Source organism: Aquarana catesbeiana, linkage group LG02 (genome assembly GCF_042186555.1).
Source record: "Aquarana catesbeiana isolate 2022-GZ linkage group LG02, ASM4218655v1, whole genome shotgun sequence".
NCBI classification, from domain to species: domain Eukaryota; kingdom Metazoa; phylum Chordata; class Amphibia; order Anura; family Ranidae; genus Aquarana; species Aquarana catesbeiana.
Genome location: NC_133325.1, coordinates 14,409,038 through 14,428,826, shown reverse-complemented (window position 1 = coordinate 14,428,826; position 19,789 = coordinate 14,409,038). Strand labels below are relative to the sequence as shown.

Below are 19,789 nucleotides of genomic sequence, written 5' to 3'. Positions count from 1 at the left end.
GAAGAGTGGATGTTCTGCCTTTATGGAGGTAAACCACCATGGAGGAGGTTTGCGGTACCCCTTGGAGAGGACAACCACCAAGGAAAGGGATCACCATCCAATGTGTAGCTACCACCACATAGAATAATTGGGTACTCTTACCGGATACTGTGGACCCTCTACCAGCGGCAAGTGCCAAACACACAAAAACACTGGAGAAACATGAATTTCCTAGAAACCAGCATACAGGAGTGCACGGCAGCACAAATGCAACATCCAAAGGGGTTAAGCTTCCATCATCCAATAAAGGGACATAGAGGGAAAAAAAATTGCCACATAGCGTAAAATCCTTGGCTAAAAATGTTTATTGTATAAAGTCATGCACTTACATCAATGTAGACCCATACAGGGGCTGTATAAATGTGATCACAGGAAAGGAGTAAAAATGTAGTATCATGGAGCCAGCACAGCATGTACCGATGCGTTTCATCCACTAAGGCGTCATCCACTAAGATGTCACCTACCCCAGATGACGTCTTAGTTGACAAAACGCGCCGGGACGTACTGTGCTGGCTCTATGATACCGCATAGGATTTTACGCTATGTAGCGGTTTTTTTCCCTCTCTATGACCCTTTATTGGATCATGGGAGCTTAACCCCCTTGGATGTTGGATTTGTGCTGCTGTGCACTCCTGTATGCTGGTTCCTAGGAAATTCACGTTTCTCCAGTGTTTTTTGCCGATGGCAAAGGGCCCACAGTATCCGGTAAGAGTACCCAATTATTCTTTGTGGTTGTGGCTACACATTGGATGGTGATCCCTTTCCTTGGTGGTTGTCTTCTCCAAGGAGTACTGTGAACCTCTTCCATGGTGGTTTACCTTCATAAAAGGCAGAACATTCACTCTTCATCGCATATGAATTTTTTCTTACTTGGAGTCACTCTTCCTACTTTTTTTTTTTTTTTTGGACGGACATTGTGATTCATATTGTTTGTCACTATTTATTAGGTGCCAGTTATTGGCCTGAATTTATTATTGCACTGTCACTTTATATTGTTTGCACACTTGTTTATCTTGCAATGTTTATATATGCCACAGGTGCCAGCCATTGGTTTTATTCTATTTTTTGCACTGTCACTTTAATTGTGTGCACATTTGCATATATATATTTAACGCTGCACTTTATTCCTATATACAATGTTATAAGTTACACTAGTAAATATAGCTGGATAAAACAAAAACTGTGTCTGTCTTCATTTCGGGCTGCAAAGCAACAAAATGTGATTATTTTAAAGGGGGTGATTCTTTTCTATACCCACTGTATGTCCAAACACGCAAGGAGCCATGGGATGTTTTAACTTTTGAAATAATTTTTGGATGTGTACCAATGACTGAACTGTGTTTTCCTCCCCGGTTCTCCTCTTTTCTTTTTGCTTATGGAGCTTTGACTGAACATGTAATTTTTTTTGGATCATAAACTAACTGACCTGGGTTCCCAAGTGTTTTATTTTTTTCAAGATCCCAAGCTAATCCTTTTTAACTAATGAACTCACTGGGTGGTGGGATTTTGCCAAGTCTCCCAACTCAAGCTTGAGGGCTCCAAGTAGAAATTTCCCTGGTTCAGCATAGATTGGAATGAATTTTCGATCAGTGTGTGGTCATCCCCGCTTAACGGAACTCAATCCTTGAGCTTAGCCTTAAGCTGGGTACACATTAGGAGTTTCTTTTCGTTCAACCCAGCAGGCTGAACAAAAAAAAAAAAAACGTAACAAATCGCTATACTAAACCAAGCAATCCCCCCCCGCTATACTATTGTGTTCTGGTAGGGGGATCCCTCCGACCAGGACACAGCCAATGGCTAGGAGCGCTGATCGAATGCCGGTCAGCTGCTGGTTTTCCAGCATACCCATTCAGACTGCTGTACACACTGACCGAATGTCAGACGGTTTTTGTTCCACCAGCCTATATATTGGGCCAGTGTGTACCAGCCTTTAACTCCTTCAGATCCGCGCTGTAGCCGTCATTTGCCGGGAGGCCATCAATAGACGTTATCCCCTTTGCACGCTCCCCTGAGACTCGGGTGATCACAGATTGGAGTAAGGGGTTGATCCCGGCCCCTTACCACGTGATCAGCTGTCAGCCAATGACAGCTGATCACCTGATGTAAACAGAAGATCGGTAATCGTTTTTTTTTCTCACCCTGTCAGCGTGAGGAGGAGAAAAAGCCGATCACCGGCTTCAGTGCAAGGGAGATCAGTCCGAAGAGGAAGAGGTGAAGCCACCTCATCTGTGCCCACCAATACCACCTTCCAGTGCCACATGTCAGTGCCCACACAGTGCCACGAATCAGTGCATAAGTGCCAGCAATCAGTGCCACCTATCAATGCCGAGTGTCACCTATCAATGTCCACCAGTGGTGCCAATCAGTGCCTCATCAGTGCCACCTAGCAGTGCTGCCTATCAGTGTCACCTACCAGTGCCGATCAGTGCCCATCACTGCCAGCCATCAGTGCCCATCACTGCCACCTATCAGTGCCACTTATTAGTGCCCTTCAGTGCCACCTATCAATACCCTTCAGTGCAGCCCATCAGTGCCCACCAATGCCACCTATCGGTGCCCACCAGTGCTGCCTTATCAATGCAGCCTATCGGTGCTCATCAATGCAGCCTATCAGTGCCCATCAGTGCAGCCTCATCAGTGAACATCAATGAAGGAGAAAAATTACATGTTTGCAAAATTTATTAACAAAATATAAAACGTTTTTTTTTTTTTTTAAATTTCAGTCTTTTTTAAATTTTTTAAACAAAAAATAAAAAACCGCAGAGGTGATCAAATACCACCAAAAGAAAGCTCTATTTGTGGGGAAAAAAATGATAAAAATTTTACAGTGTTGAGTGAAGGCGCTAAAAGCTGAAAATTGGTCTGGGCAGGGGGGGGGGGGGGTTTAGGTGCCCAGTAAGCAAATGGTTATCCACCTGCCCTCCGAAAGATTTAACCCCCCCCCCATGATCACGCCATTTTTTTTTGTGATACAGCACTGAATTATTTTAGAGCTTTCTTTTGGTGGTATTTGATCACCTCTGCGGTTTTTATTTTTTCCGCTATAAACAAACAAAAAAAAAAGACCAACAATTTTGAAAAAAAAAAAAGATTTTTTTTTACTTTTTGTTATAAAACATATCCAATAAACAAAAATGTAAATAATCTAATTTCTTCATAAATTTAGGCCAATATGTATTCTGCTAGATGTTTTTGGTTAAAAAAAAAACAAAAAAACAATAAGCGCATATTGATTGGTTTGCGCAAAAGTTATAGCTTCTAGAAAATAATATTTTTTATTTTTTTTTTTTTTTTTTTACTAGTAATGGCGGCAAACCGCAACTTATAGCGGGACTGCCATATTCCGGCAGACAAAATCGGACACTGACACTTTTAACACTTTTTTGGGGACCAGTGACATTATTACAGTGGTCAGTGCTAAAAACATGCACTGTCACTGTACTAATGACACTGGCTGGGAAGGGGGTTAACATCAGAGGCGCTCAAAGGGTTAACTGTGTGCCTAGCCAGTGTTTTCTTACTATGGGGGAGGGTGCTTGTACTAGAGGAAGGCATAGATGCTTTGCAGAGACACAGGATCCATGCCTTCTGTACTGACAGAACGGCGATCTGCCTTATTTACATAGGCAGATTACCCTTCTCCCTCTGTACCGAAGGATCGCCGGGTGCTGGCAGACATCGAGTCGGCAGTTCCCGCTGTGTATAAATCACAGCGGAAGCCGGCAGAGGACATGAGGGCCCCAGACCCCAGAAATGTCAGGCATGGGGAAGACCCGGCTGTCATGGTGCACGTTGGCACCAATGACAAAGTCAGAGGCAGATGGAGTGTCCTAAAGAACGATTTTAGGGACTTAGGAGCTAAATTGAGGAAAAGGACTTCCAAGGTAGTGTTCTCAGGAATACTACCGGTACATCGAGCCACACCAGAGAGGCAGAGGGAGATTAGGGAAGTAAACAAGTGGCTGAAGAGCTGGTGTAGTAAGGAGGGGTTTGGGTTCCTGGAGGACTGGGCCGACTTCTCAGTCGGTAACCGGTACTATAGAAGGGACGGACTGCACCTAAATGAGGAGGATGCAGATCTGCTGGGAATGAAGATGGCCAAAAAGTTAGAGGGGTTTTTAAACTAGGCGATGGGGGGGAGGGTCCAGAGACAGTGATAGCCAGCGCGGAAGATATTCCAGAGGGTAGTATTGGGGGCATTAGTGGTAGGTTAACCAAAGCACAAAAACAAGGTGAGTATAGTAGCAAGTCCTAGTTGCAATCTTGAAACACCCAATATGAGGACAATATGCGACCGGTCTAAACTATGTGGCATGTTCACCAATGCCAGGAGCCTGGCGGACAAGATGGGTGAACTAGAGATACTGTTGTACAAGGAGGATTTGGATTTTGTGGGAATTTCAGAGACCTGGTTCAACAGCTCTCATGATTGGCTGGCAAACATTCAAGGGTATACCCTATACTGCAAGGATAGAGAGGGTAAAAAAGGGGGAGGGGTATGCCTATATATCAAGAATAATGTACAAGTGAATGTGAGAGATGACATCACTGAGGGGGCTAGGGAGGAGGTGGAATCTTTATGGGTAAAGCTCCAAAGGGATGAAGCTAAGGGGAAAATAATACTGGGAGTATGCTATAGGCCCCCTAACCTGAGGGAGGAAGTGGAGACGGATCTCCTATCACAAATTGGATTAGCAGCAAGGATGGGAAGTGTTATCATAATGGGGGATTTTAATTATCCAGACATAGACTGGGCGGAGGGAACCGCGCATTCATTTAAGGCTCGCCAGTTCCTTAGTGTCTTGCAGGACAATTTTATGGGTCAGTTGGTAGATGCACCAACTAGAAATAAAACATTACTGGATCTACTGATTACCAACAATACAGACCTGATAACAGATGTGGAAATACGGGGCAATTTAGGTAACAGCGATCACAGGTCAATTAGTTTCAGTATAAATCACACAAATAGGAGACATGAAGGGAACACAAAGACACTGAATTTCAAAAGAGCCAACTTCCCTAAACTACAAACCTTGCTAAAAGGCATAAATTGGGATAAAATATTAGGAACAAAGAATACGGAGGAGAGATGGGTTTGCTTTAAGAGCATATTAAATAAGGGCATTAGCCAATGTATCCCATTGGGTAATAAATTTAAAAGAGCGAACAAACATCCTGGATGGCTTAACTCCAATGTAAAAATGCATATAAAAGCAAAGGAGAAGGCCTTCAAAAAATACAAGGTTGAGGGATCATCCACAGCATTCAGAATTTATAAAGAATGCAATAAGAAATGTAAGGGTGCAATTAGGATGGCTAAGATAGAACATGAAAGACACATAGCGGAGGAGAGCAAAAAAAATCCCAAGAAATTCTTTAAGTATGTAAACAGTAAAAAAGGGAGGACAGACCATATTGGCCCCATAAAGAATGAGGAAGGACATCTGGTTACAAAGGATGGGGAGATGGCAAAGGTATTGAATTTATTCTTCTCCTCAGTCTTCACGAGTGAATCGGGGGGCTTCAGTAACCAAAACTGCAGTGTTTATCCTCATGACACAACACAGGAAGCACCTACATGGTTAACAGAGGACGGAATTAAAATTAGACTTGAGAAACTTAACATTAATAAATCACCGGGACCAGATGGCTTGCATCCGGGGGTACTTAGGGAACTCAGTCAGGTGATTGCCAGACCGTTGTTCCTAATTTTTACAGACAGTCTATTGACTGGAATGGTACCAGCTGATTGGAGAAAAGCCAATGTAGCACCAATATTTAAAAAGGGCCCAAAAAACATCCCTGGGAATTACAGACCAGTTAGCCTAACATCAATAGTATGTAAACTCTTGGAGGGGATGATAAGGAACTATATACAAGATTTTAGTAATAAGAATGATATCATTAGCAGTAATCAGCATGGATTCATGAAGAATCGTTCTTGCCAAACCAATCTATTAACCTTCTATGAGGAGGTGAGTTGCCATCTAGATAAAGGAAGGCCCGTAGACGTGGTGTATCTGGATTTTGCAAAAGCATTTGACACAGTTCCCCATAAACGTTTACTGTACAAAATAAGGTGCGTTGGCATGGACCATAGGGTGAGTACATGGATTGAAAACTGGCTACAAGGGCGTGTTCAGAGGGTGGTGATAAATGGGGAGTACTCAGAATGGTCAGGGGTGGGTAGTGGGGTTCCCCAGGGTTCTGTGCTGGGACCAATCCTATTTAATTTGTTCATAAACGACCTGGAGGATGGGATAAACAGTTCAATCTCTGTATTTGCAGACGATACTAAGCTAAGCAGGGCAATAACTTCTCCGCAGGATGTGGAAATCTTGCAAAAAGACCTGAACAAATTAATGGGGTGGGCGACTACATGGCAAATGAGGTTCAATGTAGAAAAATTTAAAATAATGCATTTGGGTGGCAAAAATATGAATGCAATCTGTACACTGGGGGGAGAACCTCTGGGGGAATCTAGGATGGAAAAGGACTTGGGGGTCCTAGTGGATGATAGGCTCAGCAATGGCATGCAATGCCAAGCTGCTGCTAATAAAGCAAACAGAATATTGGCATGCATTAAAAGGGGGATCAACTGCAGAGATAAAACGATAATTATCCCACTCTACAAGACTCTGGTCCGGCCGCACCTGGAGTATGCTGTCCAGTTCTGGGCACCAGTCCTCAGGAGGGACGTACTGGAAATGGAGCGAGTACAAAGAAGGGCAACAAAGCTAATAAAGGGTCTGGAGGATCTTAGTTATGAGGAAAGGTTGCGAGCACTGAACTTATTCTCTCTGGAGAAGAGACGCTTGAGAGGGGATATGATTTCAATTTACAAATACTGTACTGGTGACCCCACAATAGGGATAAAACTTTTTCGCAGAAGAGAGTTTAATAAGACTCGTGGCCACTCATTACAATTAGAAGAAAAGAGGTTTAACCTTAAACTACGTAGAGGGTTCTTTACTGTAAGAGCGGCAAGGATGTGGAATTCCCTTCCACAGGCGGTGGTCTCAGCGGGGAGCATTGATAGCTTCAAGAAACTATTAGATAATCACCTGAATGACCGCAATATACAGGGATATGTAATGTAATACTGACACATAATCACACAAATAGGTTGGACTTGATGGACTTGTGTCTTTTTTCAACCTCACCTACTATGTAACTATATGTAACTATGTACTAGGTACGTGATCCGACGCAGCCGTATAAGTCATACGATCGGCAAGGGGTTAAGGGAGTTAGTTCATCTAGCCAATGAGGGATGACTGTAGATACAGCATTGACTAAAGTTGAATAATGCCATTGCTATAGATGTTGCCCATTTACATACTGTATCTCCCAAAGCCTGGCCAAAAAAAACCAGAAATGGCATCCCCCATTCTGCTTTGTTGCTAGGATATTGCTAAGACGCTTTCAGCCATAACTACTTGACCCAACCTTCACAGGAGCTTTCTTTCTGATTTAAGTCCAGGAAAGTGAAGGACAATAAGATGGATAGAAATCCAGTAATCTAAGGTGCAAGAGTTACCCACTTAACCACCGCCCTATAGCAGATTTACTAATACAGGGCGGATGTTCTGTGCAGAATCGTGTATATATACGTACACACCTGATTCTGCACTTCCGCCTAGGGGGCGCACTACAAGCTGATCAACGGGTGCCGGCCGATGGATGTCCGCCGGCACCTGCCGATCGTCGGGAAGAAAGGCTGGATGGAGCTCTGCCTATGTAAACAAGGCAGAGTTTTGTTCTGACAGCTGGAACGCGATGGATTTTCTTTCATTGCAAAGCAGGGAAAGAAAATCCATCACATTCCTTAGTAAAAGTACACAAAAACACTGGCTAGGCACACATTTAACCCTTTGATCGCCCCCCTGATGTTTAATCTCTATCCCAGCCAGTGTCATTTACTGTGACAGTGCATATTTTTAGCACTGATCACTGTATTAGTGTCGCTGGACCCCATAAAGTGTCAAGTGTCAGTTAGTGTCCGATTATCTGCTGCAATATCACAGTATAAGTTGCTGATCGCCGCCATTTCTAGTATATAAAGAAATAAAAATTTCAGTATATATATCCCATAGTTTTCTGCCGCAATGTAGCACCAATATTTAAAAAGGGCCCACAATACATCCCTGGGAATTACAGACCAGTTAGCCTAACATCAATAGTATGTAAGCTCTTGGAGGGGATGATGAGGGACTATATACAAGATTTTAGTAATGAGAACGGTATCATTAGCAGTAATCAGCATGGATTCATGAAGAATCGTTCTTGCCAAACCAATCTACTAACCTTCTATGAGGAGGTGAGTTGCCATCTAGATAAAGGAAGGCCCGTAGACATGGTGTATCTGGATTTTGCAAAAGCATTTGACACAGTTCCCCATAAACGTTTACTGTACAAAATAAGGTCCGTTGGCATGGACCATAGGGTGAGTACATGGATTGAAAACTGGCTACAAGGGCGTGTTCAGAGGGTGGTGATAAATGGGGAGTACTCGGAATGGTCAGGGGTGGGTAGTGGGGTTCCCCAGGGTTCTGTGCTGGGACCAATCCTATTTAATTTGTTTATAAACGACCTGGAGGATGGGATAAACAGTTCAATCTCTGTATTTGCAGACGATACTAAGCTAAGCAGGGCAATAACTTCTCCGCAGGATGTGGAAACCTTGCAAAAAGACCTGAACAAATTAATGGGGTGGGCGACTACATGGCAAATGAGGTTCAATGTAGAAAAATGTAAAATAATGCATTTGGGTGGCAAAAATATGAATGCAATCTATACACTGGGGGGAGAACCTCTGGGGGAATCTAGGATGGAAAAGGACCTGGGGGTCCTAGTAGAAGAGACGTTTGAGAGGGGATATGATTTCAACTTATAAATACTGTACTGGTGACCCCACAATAGGGATAAAACTTTTTCGCAGAAGAGAGTTTAACAAGACACGTGGCCACTCATTAAAATTAGAAGAAAAGAGGTTTAACCTTAAACTATGTAGAGGGTTCTTTACTGTAAGAGCAGCAAGGATGTGGAATTCCCTTCCACAGGCGGTGGTCTCAGCGGGGAGCATCGATAGTTTCAAGAAACTATTAGATAATCACCTGAACGACCGCAAATACAGGGATATACAATGTAATACATATGCCCCGTACACACGGTCGGATTTTCCAATGGAAAATGTGTGATAGGACCTTGTTTTCGGAAATTCCGACCGTGTGTAGGCTCCATCACACATTTTCCATAGGAATTTCCGACACACAAAGTTTGAGAGCAGGATATAAAATTTTCTGACAACAAAATCCGTTGTCGGAATTTCCGATCATGTGTACACAAATCCGACACACAAAGTGCCACGCATGCTCAGAATAAATAAAGAGATGAAAGCTATTGGCCACTGCCCCGTTTATAGTCCCGACGTACGTGTTTTACGTCACCGCGTTCAGAACGATCGGATTTTCCGACAACTTTGTGTGACCGTGTGTATGCAAGACAAGTTTGAGCCAACATCCGTCTGAAAAAAATCCATGGATTTTGTTGTCGGAATGTCCGAACAAAGTCCGACCGCGTGTACGGGGCATGACACATAATCACACACATAGGTTGGACTTGATGGACTTGTGTCTTTTTTCAACCTCACCTACTATGTAACTAATATCACAGTATAAAAGTCGCTGATTGCCACCATTACTAGTATATAAAGAAAGAAATAAAAATTCCAGTATACATCCCATAGTTGGTCCGCTGCAATATCACAGTATAGGTCGCCGATCCCCTAGTGTGCTAGGGGCAACCTTAGACTCTGAACTGTCCTTTCAGGCCCACATCCAATCCCTGTTCAAATCATGCCGACTTAGCCTCCGCAACATTTCCAGAATACGCCCCTTTTTAACTAATGACACCACCAAGCTTCTAATTCACTCCCTGGTAATCTCTCGCCTCCACTACTGCAACTCCAGCCTCATTGGATTACCTTTACATAGACTATCCCCCCTTCAATCCATAATGAATGCCGCTGCAAGACTCATCCACCTTACCAACCATTCAGTGTCCTCCACCCCTCTCTGTCAATCCCTCCGCTGGCTTCCACTCACCCAACGAATAAAATTCAAAGTACTAACAATAATTTACAAAGCCGTCCACAACTCTGCCCCCAGCTACATCACTAACCTAGTCCCAAAATACCAACCAAGCCTCTCTCTATGGTCCTCCCAAGACCTCCTACTCTCAAGCTCCCTTGTCACCTCCTCCCATGCTCGCCTCCAGGATTTCTCCAGAGCTTCTCCCATCCTTTGGAACTCCCTACCCCAATCTGTCCGACTGTCCCCTAATTTATCCATCTTTAGATGATCCCTGAAAACCCTTCTCTTTAAAGAAGCCTATCCTGCTTCTAACTAACACTGTTTTACTTCCTCCATCAGCTCATCCCCCACAGCTATTACCTTTTGTATCAATTGACCCTTCCTTTTTAGAATGTAAGCTCTAATGAGCAGGGCTCTCTGATTCCTCTTGTATCAAATTGTAATGTAACTGTAATGTCTGTCTTTATTTTGTTAAGCACTGCGCAAACTGTTGGTGCTATATAAAAACCTGTATAATAATAATAATATGCCCCCCCCATGCTGGCCTTGGACTTCGGGCTGAAGCCCCTGGTCTTTTTGCCACCTAGCAACGCCCCTGCTCTCCAATTTGTGGGAACAGTTTGGGGACAGCCCCTTCCTGTTCCAACATGACTGCGCACCAGTGCACAAAGCAAGGTCCATAAAGACATGGATGAGCGAGTTTGGGGTGGAGGAACTTGACTGTCCTGCACATAGTCCTGATCTCAACCTGATAGAACACCTTTGGGATGAATTTGAGCGCAGATTGCAAGCCAGGCCTTCTCGTCCAACATCAGTGCCTAATTTCACAAATGCACTTCTGGAAGAATGGTCAAACATTCCCATAGACACACTCCTAAACCTTGTGGACGGCCTTCCCAGAAGAGTTGAAGCTGTTATAGCTGCAAAGGGAGGGCCAACTCAACATTGAACCCTACGGACTAATAATGGGAGGTCATTAAAGTTCATGTGTGTGTAAAGGCAGATGTCCTAATACTGTTGGTAATATAGCGTATGTTTGACACATGCAAGACAATATGTAGCGTCATGCGAAAATCCATGTCCACTACATGCAGAGATAATGAGGAGTCCCATGGGGCAATCGTATGCCTGCCACATACAGTACAATATTGAGTCCGGTAGAACTTTTTATGTCCACTGATGAATTGGACAGTGGAGATTGAAGAGTCTCATGGGCAAATCTATGTCTGCCACATGCAGGACAATGTGGAGTTCCATGACACAATCGGTGTTCACCACGCAAAGTCCAAAATAGAGTCCAATGGGAAAAATCTATGTCTGACAAATGCAGGTCAGTGTGTGGTTTTGTGAATAATCTATGTCCACGATATGTAGGCCAATTTGGAGTCCCTTGGGACGATCTATGTACATCTCTTGCAGTAGGGATGAGCCCAATGTTCAAGTCGAACGTAAGATCGTAATTAGAATGTAATTCATTATAGCCGCGAGTAGTTTTAAATGACTTTTTTCCTTTGAAATGTCATTTTGCTGTCAGACTGTTCTAAACACGGGAAACATGCGCCCCTTTACAGGCATACTATAGACACCCCCCAGCTATGAAATTTAAAGGAATATTTCACTTTTATTGTTTCACTTTAAGCATTATTAATATCACTGCTCCCGAAAAAACGGCTGTTTTTTAACCGGTTCAATACCGGGCATTTTCACCCCCTTCCTTCCCAGGCCAATTTTTAAACAACAATTGCGCGGTCGTGCGACGTTGTACCCAGAAAAAATTGACGTCCTTTTTTCCCCACAAATAGAGCTTTCTTTTGGTGGTATTTGATCACCTCTGCGGTTTTTATTTTTTGCACTATAAACAAAAGAAGAGCGACAATTTTGAAAAAAAACACAATATTTTTTACTTTTTGCTATAATAAATATCACCATTTTTAAAAAAAAAAAGAATTTTTTCCTCAGTTTCGGCCGATACGTATTCTTCTACATATTTTTGGTGAAAAAAAAAAAAAATCGCAATAAGCGTATATTGATTGGTTTGCGCAAAAGTTATAGTGTCTACAAAATACGGGATAGATTTATGGCATTTTTAAAAAAAAAAATATTTATTTATTTTTTTTTTTACTAGTAATAGTGGCGATCACGATTTTTTTTCGTGACTGCGACATTATGGCGGACACATCGGACACTTTTGACACATTTTTGGGACCATTCACATTTATACAGCGATCAATGCTATAAAATTGCATTGATTACTGTGTAAATGTGACAGGCAGTGAAGGGGTTAACCACTAGAGGGACACAAGGGGTTAATTATGTTTCCTAGGGGAGTGATTCTAACTATAGGGGGTGGGGACGTACAAGGGGAGGAGACCGATCAGTGTTCCTCCGTTCTGGGAACACAGATCAGTCTCCTCTCAACTGACAGGACGTGGATCTGTGTGTTTACACACACAGATCCACGGTCCGGCCCGGTTAACGGGCAATCGCGGGTGCCCGGCGGACATCGCGGCCGCCGGGCACACGCACCGGGTCCCGAGCAACGCGGCAGGTGCGCGCGCGCCCCCTAGGTGGCCGGGAATCCCAGGACGTCATATGACGTCCACCCAGGATGGGAGATCCCATCTGTGGACGTCATTTGACAATGGCTGGGTAGGGAAGTGCTTAAACTTTTTTTTGCATTGATCCATGTCCCCTGGGGCAGGACCCGGGTCCCCAAACACCTTTTATGACAATAACTTGCATATAAGCCTTTAAAATGAGCACTTTTGATTATTCATGTTCGTGTCCCATAGACTTTAACGATGTTCGCGTGTTCGTACAAATGTTTTGCCTGTTTGCATGTTCTGGTGCGAACCGAACCGGGGGGTGTTCGGCTCATCCCTATCTTGCAGGACAAGGTGGAGTTCTGTGGAACCATCTCTATTTGTCACGTGCAGGATAGTGTTGTGTCCCTTGGGACAAGCTATGTCCACCACACGCAGGACAATGTGGAGTGTTGTTGGAGATTCTATGTTTGCCACATGCAGGAGAATGCAGGGTAATCTATTACCATCATATGCACTGTTAAGTCCCATGGTAACATCCATATTTGCCAATTCAAGAGGTAATGTGGCGTCCCATGCGAAAATCTAAATCTGCCACATGCAGACCAAATGTAGAGACCAATGGGACAATCTATGATTTTCAAATGCAGGACAATATGTAGTACTGTAAGAAAATCTATGTTTACCACATGCAGAATAATCTAGAGTCTTTTGGGACAATCTATGTCCACCACATTTTTGTTTTGGTATTGTGTTACCGATGGGTTGTTTGGTGACTGTGGTCCCAACTGCCTTGAGATCATTCACAAGCTCCTCTCATGTAGTTCTGGGCTGATCCCTCACTTTTCTCATCATCATCCTCAACCCATGAGACAAAACCTTACATGGAGCTCCAGACCGAGGGCGATTGATGGTTGTTTTGTATTTCTTCCATTTGCTAATAATCACTCCAACATTTGTCTCCTTCTCACCAAGCTTCTTGTTGATGATCTTGTAGTCCATTCCAGCCTTGTGTGGGTCTACAATTTTGTCCCTGACATCTATTGACAGCTGTTTGGCCTTGCGTATGATAGTGAGGCTTGAATGGAAGAAAGATACTCTGTTGACCAGGGATCTTCAAACTGCGGCCCTCCAGGTGTTCAGGAACTACAATTCCCATCATGCCTAGTCATGTCTGTAAATGTCAGAGTTTTACAGTGCCTCATGGGATGTGTAGTTCTGCAACAGCTGGAGGGCCCTAGTTTGAGGATCCCTGCTGTAGACAGATGTCTTTTATACACATAACAAGTTCTCGTTAGGAGCACCTTCCTAAATTGACAGGACTAATCTGTGTACCACATGAGCACCTACTGTAGCCAGTCTGTGGGAGCCAGAATTATTGTTGGTTGGTAGGAGATCAAATACTTATTTTACTCACTGAACTGCAACTTAATTTATAACATTTGTATCATGTTTTTTTCTGGATTTTTGGTTGATATTCTGTCTCTGTCATTTAAAATTCACATATGATGACAATTATAGACCCTTCATTTCTTTGTTATTGAGCAAACTTACAAAATCTACAGAGGATCAAATAATTATTTTCCCCACTGTACATAAGGACTCTTGTGTTGTAGGGTGGAGAGTGCAAGTCAGGCACGGTGACTGCAAACAGAGTTTTTACCCACCCTGATTGCATGATTGGGTTGCAGTGCCATTATCTCACATGCGAGGCTAGTCTAGAGGTCTGAGGGTGCAGGATGCCCAAGGCACATGAATCTTGGAGGACAGTTTCATGAAAAATATTATTAAAAAAAAAAAGATAGGCAAAGAGAGCTGAGAGAGGCGCCAAGCCAATTCTTAAGGAGCATACCATTTATTCAGTACATTCAGTAAAAACACTTGAACTTGTGTGAACAATAATGTGCTAGAGCGGGTAGGAGTTTCCACATGGGAAGGGAAGGGGATCACCGCTCCAGGTGGATATGTGGATACAAGACTTTCCTCTGAACTGGAGCACCAGGTACAGGCTAAGCATATAGCAAAATGAAGCAAAAAGGAAGCTCTGGACAGCCGCACTCCGCAATATAGCCTTTATTGTAGAAAGTCCAACAGATACAAACCACAGCAAAAAATGGGACAAATGAGCTGACGCGTTTCACACTTAACAGTGCTTAGTCATAGCTAAGTTCACACTGTTAAGTGTGAAACACGTCAGCTCGTTTGTCCCATTTTTTGCTGTGGCTTGTATCTGTTGGACTTTTTACAATAAAGGCTATATTCCAGAGTGCGGCTGTCCAGAACTTCCTTTTTGCTTCATTTAGGAATTTCCACATGCATTGTCACAGGAGAACCACGAGAAGTCTCTATGGAGTGGTCCAGAGCTGCCAAACTGGGAAGCTGCCTACCACTATGTTTGGCCAATCAGAATGCGTTTTAAAAGGCACGGCCACGCCTTCTTCCTGAAGAAGGCGTGGCTGTGCCTTCGAAAAGCGTTCTGATTGGCCAGACACAAACGGTAGGCAGCTCCCCAGTTTGACAGCTCTGGACCACTCCCACACAGAGACAAACAGCCGACCTCTCTCTGAGGCTCATCGAGGCTGCAGCTGCTGCTGACATACAGCACTCGTGGACTCCTCCATAGAGACTTCTCGGTGGTTCTCCTGTGACACTGCATGGGGAACTCCCACCCGCTCTAGCACTCTGTAAGTGCACCCCATATTGTTCACACAAGTTCAAGTGTTTTTACTGAATACATTTTATGCTGCTTAAGGATTGGCTTGACGCATCTCTCTCCTCTTTTTTTCATAGTGATCGGGTCCCCCAGACTGCGCCTGAAGCAGCCTCGCTCCCCTTGCAGCACCCATTCAGAGACTTCACTTAGAGACTCTAATTTTTAGGGGTTCAATCCTCAGAACTTTTAATTTTTATTCTTTTACATGGTTGCACCTTTATGTACCTGCATGCAGATGCATGATCTCTCATTCAACCTTTATCATCAGATGGTTTAGCGCCGAACTTTATGCCAATATCATGTATGTGTGTTTCTTCTAACAAAAATTATTCCAGCAATATCTGGCCCTTTAGTAGCAGGTTTAAAACTAATGCTGATGGAGAGGGCACAGCCAACTAAATCAATGACCCTATGAGAGCAGTCACAGTTCTTCTGTAACACCTCCTGGCGTTTAACTCTCGATGAGTACTTTAGCACCTGGAGCTATAGAAAAAGGTCCTACTCACAATGTTCTCTCGGCAGCTTCTGCCAAGTTCCCCTGCAACATTCTTCTGTGAAGGTTTCCTTCTCCAGCCCAGCTTCAACGGGTAAGTTTCCCAAGGCCTCCAGCACATGGCACCTGCTGAAGTCTAGTAGTAGTTTCTCTAAAATACACACATTCCTGGGGAGAAGCCCCTGGGGAGAGAGAGCACTCATCAGATCCTCACAAATATTTATAGTCTCTCCAGCCATGCCTTCTGGGTCAGCCTCTCAGGGATTAGCTAAGGTCCAACAAACATTCAAAACCCCAGTGACTGGTCCTCCTGCACCATGGCTAGAACCTTCTTCCAACAGCAGACAGGAACAATCAACCACCATGTTCAAGGAAAAACCCTGAGCAGACCTTAAAAATTAGATTGCAGGTCAACTGGGTACAGCTCAGCTATAACACTAAAATTTAGCCAGCCCAAGGCTGGGGTACCCTCCACATGTCATTCTGAGACTCCATGATTAAAAGAACTGAAACCAAATTAATGAAAGGGGTGAACAGTCAGGTTGGGGAGAAAGAGGCTAGATGATGCTGGACTTCCTCCAGCCAGGAAATAAGGGTGGGGCTCTATCTGACTTGCTGAAGCCATGCACATTGTGGAGAAGCTCAGTGTGCAGTGAAATCAGAGGAAGCCATTTCAGTACAAAAGAAGAGCCGGTACAACTATGCATGACTAAAAGGGAAGTGCTTTGAAGTGATACAATTAGCTTACAATCCATTCTATCAGACTCCTTTAAACTTAAATATGACGTTGTGGATGGATGTAGAAGAAACCAGACCATGGGGTTGTGCGGTGAAAATGTAATCCAAGTTTATTAAAATATATATATGTGGCATTTTAACAACAGAAGAAAAAAAAAAGAACAAAGAACTATTGTTTATATTTCAGGGATATATTTATAGCATTTATATCATCTACGCTAAGAAATTATTAACATATTAACATATGACACTCCTCATTACTACCAGCCAAACCCACTTAGGTCCTTACTCTGGGTTCAGCATTATTAGTCCCCAGCTGCTGTGGCCAGGGAAGGAGCTGATGGAGTATAATCTATCCTTGACCATAGTTTTTGGGGGTCCAGAGGTGACAGTAGGGGTCTAATAGACCTATTATATCTCCTTAAAGAGGACCTGCGGTTAGCAATATTCTATCATATGGGGGACTTCTGTGGTAGCAATAAAAAGTTAAAGCGGAGTTCCACCCAAAAGTGTAACTTCTGCTCATTTGTCTCCTCTCCCCCTCCAGTGCCACAATTGGCACCTTTCGTGGGGGAGGGGGAACAGGATCCCTGTCTTTGACAGGGATCCTGTTCCCACTTCCGGGAGTTTGGGCCGCGGCCCGTGACATCACAGCGGGGCTCCTTCCTCCTCTCCCTGACACGGGGCTAGTAGGAGAGAGGAGCAGTGCCTTGCACCGGTTCCCGGCGTGAAGCCGTAAGGCTACACCGCTGTGTACCCTTACCCACAATGGCGGCAGCAGCACCCGACAGCTGATGGAAACATCAGCTGCACTGCCGACATCGCTGGACTCCAGGACAGGTAAGTGTCCTATTGTTAAAAGCCAGCAGATGCAGTATGTGTAGCTGCTGGCTTTAAATTTTATTTTATTTTTTTGGGGCGGAACACCGCTTTAAGTAAAAAAATTAGAGTAACATACTGTTAATTAAAAAAATTAAAGAAAACAAACAAAAAACACAAAGTGTTAAAGCCGCCATGTACATGCACATACAAATGTAAATGCATGTGTCCAGTGTGGCTACCTACATAAAACAACCACCGCAATGCACATGTTACATATCACTGCACATCCCAGAGTGAGAGAAATAATTTTAGGCCACTCACTCTAAAAACTGATGAACTGTGAAGACTTTTTAGGCACTATGGATAATTTTGGGTATTGAAGATTGTCACTATTTCACACGCACATAAAATTTTAAGGCATGTTTGTTATCTACAGTCAGGTCCATAAATATTGGGACATCGACACAATTCTAATCTTTTTGGCTCTATACACCACCACAATGGATTTGAAATGAAACGAACAAGATGTGCTTTAACTGCAGACTTTCAGCTTTAATTTGAAAGTATTTACATCCAAATCAGGTGAACGGTGTAGGAATTACAACAGTTTGTATATGTGCCTCCCACTTTTTAAGGGACCAAAAGTAATGGGACAGATTAACAATCATCCATCAAACTTTCACTTTTTAATACTTGGTTGTAAATCCTTTGCAGCAAATTACAGCCTGAAGTCTGGAACACATAGACATCACCAGACACTGGGTTTCATCCCTGGTGATGCTCTGCCAGGCCTCTACTGCAACTGTCTTCAGTTCCTGCTTGTTCTTGGAGCATTTCCCCTTCGGTTTTGTCTTCAGCAAGTGAAATGCATGCTCAATCGGATTCAGGTCAGGTGATTGACTTGGCCATTGCATAACATTCCACTTCTTTCCCTTAAAAAACTCTTTGGTTGCTTTCGCAGTATGCTTCGGGTCATTGTCCATCTGCACTGTGAAGCGCCGTCCAATGAGTTCTGAAGCATTTTGCTGAATATGAGCAGATATTATTGCCCGAAACACTTCAGAATTCATCCTGCTGCTTTTGTCAGCAGTCACATCATCAATAAATACAAGAGAACCAGTTCCATTGGCAGCCATACATGCCCACGCCATGACACTACCACCACCATGCTTCACTGATGAGGTGGTATGCTTTGGATCATGAGCAGTTCCTTTCCTTCTCCATACTCTTCTCTTCCCATCACTCTGGTACAAGTTGATCTTGGTCTCATCTGTCCATAGGATGTTGTTCCAGAACTGTGAAGGCTTTTTTTAGATGTTGTTTGGCAAACTCTAATCTGGCCTTCCTGTTTTTGAGGCTCACCAATAGTTTACATCTTGTGGTGAACCCTCTGTATTCACTTTGGTGAAGTCTTCTCTTTATTGTTGACTTTGACACACATACACCTACCTCCTGGAGAATGTTCTTGATCTGGCCAACTGTTGTGAAGGGTGTTTTCTTCACCAGGGAAATAATACTTCGGTCATCTACCACAGTTGTTTTCCGTGGTCTTCCGGGTCTTTTGGTGTTGCTGAGCTCACCGGTGCGTTCTTTCTTTTTAAGGATGTTCCAAACAGTTGATTTGGCCACACCTAATGTTTTTGCTATCTCTCTGATGGGTTTGTTTTGTTTTTTCAGCCTAATGATGGCTTGCTTCACTGATAGTGACAGCTCTTTGGATCTCAAAGAGCAACAGATTCCAAATGCTCCTTGTAAATTGGATAATGAGGGAATAACACACACCTGGCCATGGAACAGCTGAGCAGCCAATTGTCCCATTACTTTTGGTCAATTGGGAGGCACATATACAAACTGTTTTAATTCCTACACCTGATTTGGATGTAAATACCCTCAAATTAAAGCTGAAAGTCTGCAGTTAGAGCACATCTTGTTCGTTTCATTTCAAATCCATTGTGGTGGTGTATAGAGCCAAAAAGATTAGAATTGTGTTGATGTCCCAATATTTATGGACCTGACTGTATTTACTCAACTCAAACTCATCTTAATGTAATGTACTGTGTTTGTGCACACTAAACGTAGTGGGTTTGAGAAAAAATTTGCACTGATATCATGGGATATAAAATGATTGCAGTTACCAACATTTTAATCTTCAGAGCCTCCGCTTTCAGAAAAAAAATATAGAGGGGGATTTCTCAAAACCAGAATCTGGATCAGGCGTGCAAGGCATCCAATTAGCTTCCATCTTTAATTTTCAAAGCATAATGCCGCGTACACACAACCGGACTTTCCGGCAAACTAGGTCTGACGGTCTTCCCGACGGACTTTCGGCTGAGTTTCGACGGAC

At 43.4% G+C, this 19,789-nt stretch overlaps 1 protein-coding gene across 1 annotated transcript in view; it reads right to left on the bottom strand.

Moving 5' to 3' along the window:
- Positions 1-19,789, bottom strand: part of LOC141126655 (uncharacterized) — a 149,592-nt gene that overhangs the window by 73,455 nt on the left and 56,348 nt on the right. The window lies entirely within an intron of this gene.